General features: G+C 37.1%; 1 long non-coding RNA gene across 1 annotated transcript; it reads left to right on the top strand.

Annotated features, from left to right (window-relative positions):
* Positions 1-2,969: 2,969 nt before the first annotated feature.
* On the top strand, positions 2,970-10,818 carry LOC149110394 (uncharacterized). Its single transcript, XR_016208105.1, has 2 exons — positions 2,970-3,202; positions 8,173-10,818. It is a non-coding gene; the product is annotated as an uncharacterized LOC149110394 (long non-coding RNA).
* The last annotated feature ends 1,449 nt before the right edge of the window (positions 10,819-12,267 follow it).

Genomic DNA, 12,267 nt, shown 5'->3' with positions numbered 1-12,267 from the left:
GACCGGGGTCCGCTTTCAGCGTAACGTTAATACAACAAAACTTCTTTAATACTTAAGCTTGTCCTTGCGACTGTCCCTGCACACTCTGTCATGGAACAGTGTTTTCGTTTACCGCGCAGATGAATTTCACTATGTCAGAAATGAGATGTTAATTAGACATGAATTAATTTCGCGTTTAATTTAAGCAACTGTACGTTGTTGTAAACGGATTGCGTTTTACGACGAAAAAAAAAAAGAAAACATGTCCTGCAACTGTCCTGCAATTGAAAAACAGCAAGACAACGGGAACGATTCTTTTCTTATTGTTTTTTTCTTTTTTCTCCCTGAATTTCTTATATACTTCACCTTGAAACCTTTTTTTAATAAACGATGAAAGTTGTTCTTTACTTTCGCCAAACGAAAGCCTCTCCGTGTTCCAAGTCCTTACATAAATTATCATGATAAATCATCACTGTATTGAGAATGAGCTTACATGTGCTAAGTTCAATTTTTCTGATAATTATTTTCAGGAACTATGGGGTAGTTAACTCCATAGGATGTTTAAATATATTCATGTGGTACATTTCGTTCTACACTGAAAGTACAATGAAATCATTACCGTTGGATTAGTGTTGCGTACAAGAATGAAATACGACGCTATAAACTACTGTCTGGGGTAGAGTGACCTGCCTCAGGCAAATTTGATAGATTGCCGAGTCTAAATTTACTGTGATTGACTGGCTTCCGGTTGGATATGGAAAACATGTATGTTCAAAAGTTGAATTATGTTGCATGTTGAGTAGCGTGAGCTTTGAATGTGGAACACTTCAAACTACAAAGACAATGTTAAATCGACAACAGATGTGAACAAATTGAAAACTTGAGAATTTTTGTCGCATCATATGCGACATGATTTGGTTGCGAAATTTAAATATTTTTAATCTTGCTTAGTTAATCCATTTTCCAGGAGAAATTTCTTATCTCTTTTAAAAATTTTACATCTTTTAGCATCGTGACGTAGCCTACAGAAAATTAAATTGGTCGATATCTCGGCTGGTTGAAATGGTAGAACAACAAGAGACTACGTACTGCTTTGGGAAAGTATCATGGCTCTTTACTGGAGAACGTTTCAGGGATAGTTCGTGGTCATGGATCGTGTGTGTTTCAACAGCAGTTTGTAATTCTGTTAATTTTGGTATGGCTCTCAACTTTGGTGTTCTGTTCCCCGTTTTGATGGACTTCTTTGACGAGACCAGAGAGAGAACAGGTTAGTGAAGTTAGTCTAGCCGATCTTGTAGCTGTGTAGTGGACAAGCGCACGGTCTTTGCAGCCCGCCAGTCAAGTGTATCATTTGTGCCGGTAGGGCTCAGTGCTGTTGATTTGTTTCTAATTAACGCCTTTAAAATCTACTGATTTAACCGTACGGTTTTAACCATAAGGTTTTTTCAATTTTTTAAAGGACGATTTACTCTAAGGGGCTGAAACTTTCAGTAACTCAGTTCATTCATCTTCCGCGGAAATTTTGATATGTCAATTGTGTGTCTGTCATTTTTAACGTTGCCATGACTTTCTCCAGTTTTCTTCTTCAAATTGCAGAAATTCACAAATTTGTACATTTCATAAGCACTCTGGCTTGATTTTGTATTAATTTCTGCTAGTTTTAGACCGGCGGAAGCTCAAATTTGTACTCATATGAGCAGTGCGTTTTACCGCAGTGTTCTGTGTGACGATACACATTGGTCCTCCCCTTCATGTATAAGGTCATGAACGGGAAATCCCAGTGAAACTCTATGAGCATTACGTAGTATCTTTCAGTATCAATCTCGTTCCCAGGGTCCTCTCTCTTCCTCCCTCAAGAAAGTACCCTGGTTGCGGCTGGTCACGACTCTGCTAGATTTTTGCAGATTCCAGAAAAATGATTGAAGGGAGGGGCAGGACAGTTAAAGTTTGTCTCCACTGAGCTCACCCACTGAGTCCAATGGGGAGCGAAATTTGTAACCCTCCCGTTGTGGATCGGTCAAACTCACAGCGAAGGCATTGACACATTCGATATTGAAGTTAAATGCATTCAGTGTTCGGCATAAAGGTTAGCTCTGCATTTGGCTGAATTTTCCCCATCAATAGTTGGACGGTCTTTGGAATTTGTGGCGGTGAAAAAAAATGGCAAAGAACTTGGAAATGACGACCACAACAATAAATGAACCGCGCGGTAAATTTAATTTGATCATTCGGCAAAATCACAACGTAGGTATTTACTAATTCGTTTAGAGTTAAATACCTCGTATGTTCGCCCGCAAAGATAGTTTTGAATTTGATTGAATTACTCCCATCGACAGTTTGCCGGTCATTCCATTCTCTTGCGGCGAAAAAAAATTACGAAGAACTTGACATCAACAACGACTGCGTGCTGAATACTAATAAACTTGATTAAGCAGCTTATATTTTTCGATCGGCAAAATGACAACGGCGGCATTGACCCCAGTGTTTGGCCAATAGACTAGCTTTGAATTTGATTGAATTCATCCAAACGAAAGTTTGACGAGCATTCGATTCTCTTGCTGTGAAAAATTTTATGAAGAACTTGACAACAACGACGTCGGTCGCGCTTTTGCAAAATCCAACGGCTTTCGTTTTAAAACTGTTTTGCGGTAAGTCCAATTTTCGGTCAAGAAACAAGCTTCTAAATTAGCTGAATGCATCCCGTCGATAATTTGACGGTTCTTTTGCTGTGAAAAGCTGATTAAACTAATCCGAAGCAGGCTGTTGACGGTTTTTAAAAAAGCAGTGAAAAATAAGTAACGTTCCCTCTCAGTTAACATCTCATACTCATAGAAGTTCAGATCATAGCGACGAAGCATTGGTCAGGCAGGATCTCTGACAAACAACTTGCTTCACTATCAAAATGACGTCTGTATAGCAGCGCAACATTCTCCTCCTTAGACGGAGTTGACAAAATTAAGTTGAGGACCCACCCTCTGTGCGGCTTTGGTTGGCACACGTAGACGCGTGACCAGCCGCAACCGGGTGGGAACGAGGTTGGTTCAGTATATGAAGTATTTATCTGATTTTCGCCCACTATTTCATAGTACGCAAAAGTTGGAGTTCATTTATTCTGCTATCCTTAAGCAACGGCTATAGCTAGTTTTGCGATAACGGTGGTTTTTATTATCCGAATCTCTGAAAAAGACAGGAAAGAGAAGAGTTTAACAGAAACCTAACCAAGGTGAGAGCAAATAGCTTTGTAATTTCCCATGATGTCAATGCCGTTGTCTGTTTGTTTTGTTTTTGTTTTTGTTTTTTTCTGGGAATAAATGGGTTATTTTACATGTACTGTCTCACTAGCGATTCTCTTCGAACCTTAATCAAGAGTGTTGTTCAAGAGTATCAATTCTGTTATGCCAAACTCAGCTACCGTTAGCTATATGCCTGCGGCACGGCAAATAACGAAATTGTGCTAGTGCCGTAAATTATTTCATCTGAAATGGAACGGCGCAACTCTTGCCCTTGCGACTCTTATAAATTCAGGAAAGAGAAGACGATAAATATTTTGCGAAAAGTTCTAATTTCGTTAACCGCCAAGGTAAATGTTACCATTTCGATTTCACTGTTGTTCGATAGTTTCGAAAACCTCCCGTGTAGTTTCAACGGGTAGTTAAAGTTGTCTAAGCAGATACATTCTTTGACTCATCCCGGGTCACAACGAGCGAAAACAATTGGTTTGTATTGGCATGGTTTTATTTACTCCACGGCTCCCCGTAGGATCCATTTCGTGGCTGAGTCCAGGCGCCTGATGATGGGATGCGCTCTGATCGCACAGAACTCTGGTTTCCATATGATCGTACATTCGCAAATGATCGCAGAAGATAGAAAATGGTTTAATCGTCTACGATCTTCTGCTATCTCACATGTATGTTTCCATATGATCGCAGGGCTGTTTACGATCTGCAATCTGCGATCGTCTGCGATCATATCGAAACAGGGCTTTCATTAATTGTGACAAACGCTTCACGCTTGGCGAACTCGGTTAAACTTACTTGAATACTCTCGATATTTTGTAGTGGAGGAAATATTATGATTACAATTCAAGGGCTTGGCAATTTTTTTTTTTAAACTGGGGTTGCTTTTCGGAGTGTCCAAATTAAACGCTGAAGGCGTCGGAATTTTATTTCTATAGACAATCCGTCATTGAATGCGGTGTTCTGTATGACGAAACAAACCCAGTCCGTGCTTCATTGAAATCGAATAGATAATAGAAATTATATCAGTTTGTGTAAGGATTTTGTGGGTTTGGACTGAACAATATTGAACGTGGAGATACGAAAAACACTGAAAACGATTTAAAATCAAAATGTTTATTTTGAATTGCTGGTTGCAATGACGCAGACTTAAGGTTGAGACTGACCAGCAGGCGGCAGTGTAGAAGATCCTAGACTAGCTGAACAAATCATGTAACCAAATGAGATGCAGTCGTATAAAGATCCAATAGTATCGTTACTCAAACATCTTACAGTATGGCTTGTTGTTTTCATTAGAATCCTCGCGGAGTTAAAAGCCAAAACATAAGTACTTATTTCTGTTATTTTGAATAGCTTAATTCCTAACGGTTAATGGTCGTGCGGTGTTTAGTGAATTTTGATGCGATGTATGTAGGATAGTTCTGGCTTCGTAACTACGAACTAAAATGCTCAGTTATATGTTCTAACATATAGACAACATATGTGTTATGTTATTAAAAGTTGTGAGAAAGTTTAAGCCAAGTGATTTATATTTCTCGGTAATTAGAACTGTGGCGAGGTATGCTTCGAGTGAAGCGTAATCATATAATAACTTTGCAAGCTATCTTGGCAGACCATTACGTAGCGTTGCATTTAAAAAATTTGAACGTGCATATTTGGTTTAATTTTGCCACAGGAACGCAGGATTTACTGCCTCATACTTGGGAGCACTATTCCTACAGTTAATGCTGTATCACCCATAAATGCACTAAAAATTTCCCATACCATGAATGTAATACCAACCACAAATGTAAAAGAATTTAAACCATAAATATAATTATCTGACTCACCTTAAATGTAACAAATTTTAACTATAAATGTAATAAACTGGTTATCTCTTTGAAATGGAGTTTAAAAGTGTTTGCTTAGTTAACCCATTGTTTAGATTAGTGCTGTTTATCATTTTCAAATTCAAACCAAACATTCAGGAGTGGTTTTTACGAGAATTCCACTTGGTGTTATTATTGTGATCTCTTGTTTTCTTTTTTTCACCTCTCGCAGGTGAGGTAACTAAGGCGAGAAAAATGAACTGTATACACAAAATATATAGCTCCTTAGCTCTCATTCATACTTTTAGTTTCCTGAATTTGAAATCAATTTGATTTCATTTCGATGGGCAAGTGAGCGAGTGAAGTGAAGTTTCTAATTATTTTCCCATGGGGAAAAATGGCCTTTTATTTTCCTTTCCAGCTTACTAAATTCTGGTTCATATTCAATTAACCCTCTCGAATGACGCCTTAGTAGAGCCATTCGTGTATTTTACCAGTCTGACACTAATTAACTTCATCTGTGTAAGGATCAATACTGATTTCAAATGTGCAAATCGTTCATGAAAATCATAACAAATTCAATTTAATAATTAATTTGACCACATTAATGGCACATTGACGTTTTGCGTCGGTGAGCTGTAAGTTCTAGCCAGTAGTTTGTTTTAACCCTATTTATTTCCAGTCTGTTGGGCAGAAGGAGCAAGGGGGGAGGGGTGGCAGGTATCTCTGTTTTTGCGTGAACAAAACCACCAATACAGAAATGCGTTATAGCTTTTTGGTAGCGCTACAAATGATTAACCTCTCTTCCCTATTTAGTCAATTTTGTGTAGTTTAGCCTCCAATGTATCAACCTACCTTATAAATGGTTCTCATTACCAATTGATATTGGAATCCCATTTATTACTGTACATTTATTGTTAAAATTTGTTACATTTATAGTGAGTCAAATTGTTACATTTATGATTAAAATTCTATTACATTTATGGTTGATATTACTATAATTTTATGGTTGATTTTTATAACATTTATGGTGAGTATTACAGTTATGGATCATACAAATGCATGGTGCATTTGTTCACCATTAATCGATGAATAATATATACATATCTAATGGCACTCAGAAAGTATGATTAACAAGTAATTGAGCAAGATACATTTTGAAGTGATAACACCAAACAACACATCTCGAAGATTTATTCGAACCTGCTGATTTGATATGGAATGGAAGTAGGATTCAAAATGCCTCCAAAATTGTTTTGAGAAGAAACAGTGAAACATCAGATGGTGGAGGGTTTCAGCTTCTTGTTTACAGAAGGTACACTTATCGTCCTCAATAAAGCCTATCTTAAATAATTTCATGTTCGTATATAAAATAGGATTTAAGACTTTGTCGGTACTGAAAAGCTCTTCAGCAAGGTTCGAAGGTAACAGTGTGTGGGAGACTGTAAACTTGTGTGAGTTGATTCTCTGTAAAGTTGAAGTCACGTTTTCAGTAGTTTGCAGAATAGTTAAGGAATTGAGCTTTAGTGCTTACTAAGAGCGTGTAATATTCCTTCGATTTCTTCTTAGTTACATCAAACAAACAATTCGAGAATGTAAAAGAAGTCTTTGTTATCACAGGATGGTAGTTTGTGTCGGTCTTAGGCTGTGTGGCGCTGGCCGGTCCACATTAAAATGTTGTGTCTGGCGATGTTTCTTGCCACTCTATTGAAAGATTGAATGTTATCAAGATCAAAAAGAGGGCTATTGACTCAATGGATTCTGAACGTGACATACTTTTCACAGAAAACAGGTTTATTGTTTACTCGTATATCCTGGTTGTTCCAAATTATAAAGCGCCATTCCTTTTCCTCTGCAAACATATCTCGAAATTCTGACCACCATTACAGAGAGTATGAGCGGCTATTTAAATACATTTTGTGAGACTTGTCTTATACGTGCGACATCCTGACATGAAGCTGATTTGGAATGACGCTCTTGAAAGCTATCTCAGGAGTGACCAGTGAAATGAGCAATTGAACCCAAACTGCACTCCGGCAGTAACGAACCCTTTATAACCTTTTCATTTCGGATAATAAACAAGGATCAACAGTTTTGTATTTGATTGTGCTTAACTTTGCAGTAGAGCCACATTAGTGCTGTATTGAATTCAATTGTATTGCATAATGAAAGTACTGAATAACACTCAAGCCTCTTTACTACCTGTTGCAGATTAGTCTTTTACACAGCTAGATAGCTTAATTCTTCAAATCGAAGATTTCATTTCCTAATTAAATCTTGTGTCGATTAATTTTGGAATTTACCATTTGTTTGTCTCCTTGCTATTTAAAAGGTGTTCATCATTCAGTGGAATGGGTACTCTGTCTGAATATATTCTCAAGTATCAAACTGTGTTAGGACGCATTCGTTTCTTTGTGTTCCTGATCTCCTGGGAAGTGGTAATTCTATCACTTAACAGTTGTCTTGGCAGGGATAGACTGGAATTCAAGTGTACCCCCAAGCCAGATGACGTTACCCTACAACGCTGTTTTGACAACTATACCTCTACTGTGAGCCCTGTGTTGACACCTTTGACCTTTTCTTATGTAGCGACTTCTGCTATTGGTTTTCTTTGGCTCTTAAATATTGTCTACAGTGCCAAGGTCTTACCACAGATACAAACAGAGAAAGATAACGACAAGAAGAAACGCCAGATAAACAGTTTTTGGTGGAAATTCTTTATTCACGTGTGTGTGGAACGTGTAGTTCAGATCGTTATGATGGGGGTCTTCGCTTGTTATCAGACCATTATTATGCGAGGAATACACATGTGCCCTCAGAGAAATGCCATTACCCAAAGTCCATAGACCATACTTAGAACAGACGTGATACCTAGCAAGAAGGTAAACGCGACATAGAAGCCATTGTGCTATAGTTCCGTCTGCCAGGTCAGAAAGAGTCGTTAATTGAAAATGTTCATTTTTAACAACAGATTCGTCAGTATTTTTTAAAGCAATAAAATACTTCAGTTTCTCCATTAAAGGCTTTTCATTAATGGTCGAAGGATTGGGGCATTTTAATGGCCGCAGCAGAACCTACATTACCATAGTAAAATGTACATGACTTTGTTCTACACTGTAAGCAACTGACTAAGTTTTCCTTCATTTCAGTTTGGAAGAAAGGTTCACCTTCTGATCACGAGCTGCTGTGGTTGGCAAGTATGGTTAAAGTTGGTGAGTGGAAGAAACTTGCACGTAGTCTGAGACTCCCTGAGGCTGTCATAGCTGGAATCGACAAGGATTCTGACGAACAGGCTGAAAAGATACTAAGCATGCTGTTTAGATGGAAACAGAGAAATGCTTCAGATGCAGCATACGAGATGCTGTATGATGCATTACGTCATATGAAGCGTGAAGACCTGGCTGAGAACTTTCTGGAGATAGCACTGTAGACTATATCATTACATGTAACACGAGAATCTTATTCCATAAAGCTCATTGTTGAAATCTATGCGCTTTATTTTCACATGTACAAAAAGCCTATACAGCCAGTCCCAAGGGCGTACAACACTGGAAAAGTTGAACCATTTACAGACTTCAAGAAAGTTCGTTAAGTCTCTGTAAAATGTTCCCATTTCCTTTGTAAATTACAGTATCTGTAAATTTACACATTTACAGAGATTTGCAGTCTCTCTCTCTGCTTTCAGATCGCATAAAATGTCAATGAAATGTTGCTGTTTTTCTTGTAAATGATTTGTAAAATTTACAGAGATTTTATAGCATATCAAGAAATCTCTGAAAAAAAAAACTCCAAAAATTCTTTGTAAAAAGGGCAGGGGAAAAAATCTCTGTAAAATCCAAAACATTGAAATCTCCATATTATGTCTGTCAAATTTGAATGAAAATAATATCATAAAATGTTGGTAAAATCTACACAACTAAACTACACATAATGTCACACAAAATTGCACATAATTTCTGTAAAATGTAAGCATTTTATTGGTAAAATCTCTGCAAAATATCCGCATTTTGTCTGTAGAATCAGCCTGTACAAAAGGAAAGGGTGCGAAAGCCATAATACATAATCTCAATAAAATCTCTGTAAAAAGGGAACAATACATTGCATAAAATCTTAGTATAATGTACACAAATAAACTACCTGTACACAACCGGTTAAACAAAAGCACACATATAATGTCTGTAAAATCAACATGTAAAATAGGACGGTATTGAGAATCATAACATTACCTTATGACACTTATTACAAAGAGAGCTTTGTGAACAGCAAACTAAGGATTGTGGCAGGTACACACAAAATATAATAACCTCTGTGCCTCTCAATAACCAATAAATTCTGAAGTTCAAAGCTATGTCGACTAACTATTGAGATTTACGCTGCACATATCAACATTATGATAACAATAAAAGGACCTTAGAAAAGAAGATACAAATTCAAACAAACTGGATCAAACTGGTTATGTGACCTTTTGAACCCTCAGAGAATTTTTGGTTCCTGAGATATTCTTAGGTCAATTAGCATAAGTGTAATTTGGTAATATCTCTCCATCAGTTAAGGTGTATTAGACTGGTTTTCAATTGAGTGTTGTAAAATTAAAACAGAACTTATTACTTATCGGCTAATCTAAAACCATGGTCAAACCAAAACCAAAGTACTTGTCTGATTACTTAATTCGACACTCAAATGAAAACTGCTTTGGAGAAATACATTAAACTAGTAAGTCCACTTTTTACGCTATTGTACAAAACGATTACTAATACTACTGTTGTTAATGATACAGTATTAATAATAACTGATTTAAAACACTTGTCTCTAGATATATGTATGACAGCAATAAAAAAATTCAATCTGCAATATCAGCGATCAATAATACGGTCAAAGCTCTCCCTGCAGCCATCTCTAGAATTCAAAAAAGAGCTCTTACAAACAAACAGGAATTGAAACAATATAAACTGGTCTCCTATGTGAACTTTTAGCATAAAGCCTGGGACATGCACATGTAAATGGTCATTCACCCGTGCTAGCTTTTAGCATTAAAATCCGAGGGCATGTAAATGTTCATTTCTGGTATTCTCAGCAGTTGTATATAATCTAAAAATAATTGCCTTTGATACACGTACACGGAAGAGATTCTCGGATTAACAGGTAAGGAAACTACATGTAAAAGTTTCAGATTGAAAACTGCAAATCTCTCATTTGGATGATGAAAATATTGCACACCCCTTTAATGGCTGCTTGCGAGAGCTTAAAAATGATTTAAAAGCAATTAGATTAGCACAGATACTTCCCACAGGTGGTCGTGGTTGCTAAGGGAGAAGATCCTTATGAGAGCTTTTAATAGGTCCTTTCCAGGATCCGGTCACAGGCAAGCTAGGGTGCAAGTTACACAGTCGGACTTCCAAAACAAAGCAACTCGTTCCAGTCCACCTTGGCCTGCCTTTGTTTTGGAAGTCCCACTGTGCAACCTGCGTCCCAGCATGTGTGATTTTGTACCATGTGACTGGATCGTGCAAAGGGGCTCTTACAAGGTCTGTTTGACAATTCAAAAAGGGGTCAAAATAGTGGTTGTAACTACCTGTGGGTCAGAAACAGGTGCAAAAAATGTTTGGATAACTGTAAACACTGTTTAACCTCTCAGTATAGACACCTATACAATAAGGAGAGCTTATTTGGTCACATAAAAACCAGAATTATAGTAATCTGTACCTCAGAGTCTAATATGGACACCTTCATAATGTGGACACTCGGTTCTGGCCCTTTGCTCTCCATATTTAAGAGTTTCCCCTATAAATTAAAAATGCTTCCAGATTGTACATGTAGATACAGTGCATAAAATCAATTGCTATGTAATATTAATATGTATAAAATTAGTTAATCTGAATAAAAATTTGTGTGACTCAAATGGAGCTCTCTTAATGCTTAACCAACAAACATTCATTATATTATAAATGATTTATTCCCAGCTATTCTGACACATGTAGTGTTATCAAATAAAAAGGAGTTAATCTCGGCAGTGCTCCATACACATACATAAATATAATATACATTTATAACAATTGAATAGCCTCCTGAAGCTTGATTTTTTTTTCTTTTTCTCCTGAAGCTTGATAGTATTGCCACATTTCTTGTGATGTTATTTTATCCATACTGATGAAAGAAAGAAAGAAAGAAAGAAAGAAAGAAAGAAAGAAAGGACTGTTATCACTACTACATAAATACCCAACATTCGTAACAAAACAAGATGCATGTAAATCACAATGACAAGAGCCTGATGTACTGTCAAATAACGGTGCAGATGGCCAGTCTCACAATCCATTATTTTCTAAATCAGTATCAGGAAGACCAAATGTATATGTATAGTACTTTATTTACAATAGTTGTCTAGGTTACTACTGAATATCTTGCATATGAATATCAAGGAGCAAGGTACATTTTAATTTACAGCAATACTATTATTATAATGGTTTGGCTGAGGAATATTGTTAAGTGACCTCACAAATCATCTTTCAAGTTATTCTCACATTCCAATCGATTCTTACTTTTGATCACAGTAGTAAGGACAGACCTATATTGTATAGATGAAACCACAATTTTTTGCGGTTGCTTTATTATACAAAACAGATGGATTCCATGTTGCTGCGCATCTGTTCAGTAATTGATCACATAAGACATGACAAAATGTGGTAAGAACATGTATTCAGTGACATACTAGGCTATCAGCTTGTGTGCCACGTTTTTCTCTTACCACATTTGGCGTGATTATAATTACTGACCTGTCATGTCTTCAATTTCTGTGAGCTGAACAGACGCACAACAACTACATTTTAACCCCTATTAAACAGCAACCCTCGGGGAAATGGATAGTGGCCGCTTAAAGGAGGCTGTCCGCTTAATAGAGGTAAAAACAATAGAAAAGTCCCCATTGGAACTTTGATAACTGGTCGCCCAAAGTGGGTGGTCGTTTAATAAGTGGCCGCGTAATATTGGTTTGACTGTATTTGTTAACTTGACGTACAGTCAAAACTTCCCATAAGAGACCACCCAAAGAGTGAAGCCTAGATGGTTGTTTACTGGAGGTGGTCTCTTACGAGAGCTTAGACCATGTTGGGTCAACATTTTGCCTCGTCAGCTTATGGTAACAGTAAGGACTTACATGTACCCCATGCGCGAATGCCCATCTACATGTAAACCCATGTAATTTTAGTAGCCACAAAAATATTTAATTCCAAAGTATTTATTCAGAGTGT

This window comes from Orbicella faveolata, unplaced genomic scaffold (genome assembly GCF_042242905.1).
Source record: "Orbicella faveolata isolate gen_17 unplaced genomic scaffold, um_ofav_v1 contig_24, whole genome shotgun sequence".
Taxonomy (NCBI): domain Eukaryota; kingdom Metazoa; phylum Cnidaria; class Anthozoa; order Scleractinia; family Merulinidae; genus Orbicella; species Orbicella faveolata.
The sequence above is the reverse complement of the archived record's forward strand: the minus strand, read 5'-3'. Positions and strand labels throughout refer to the sequence as shown.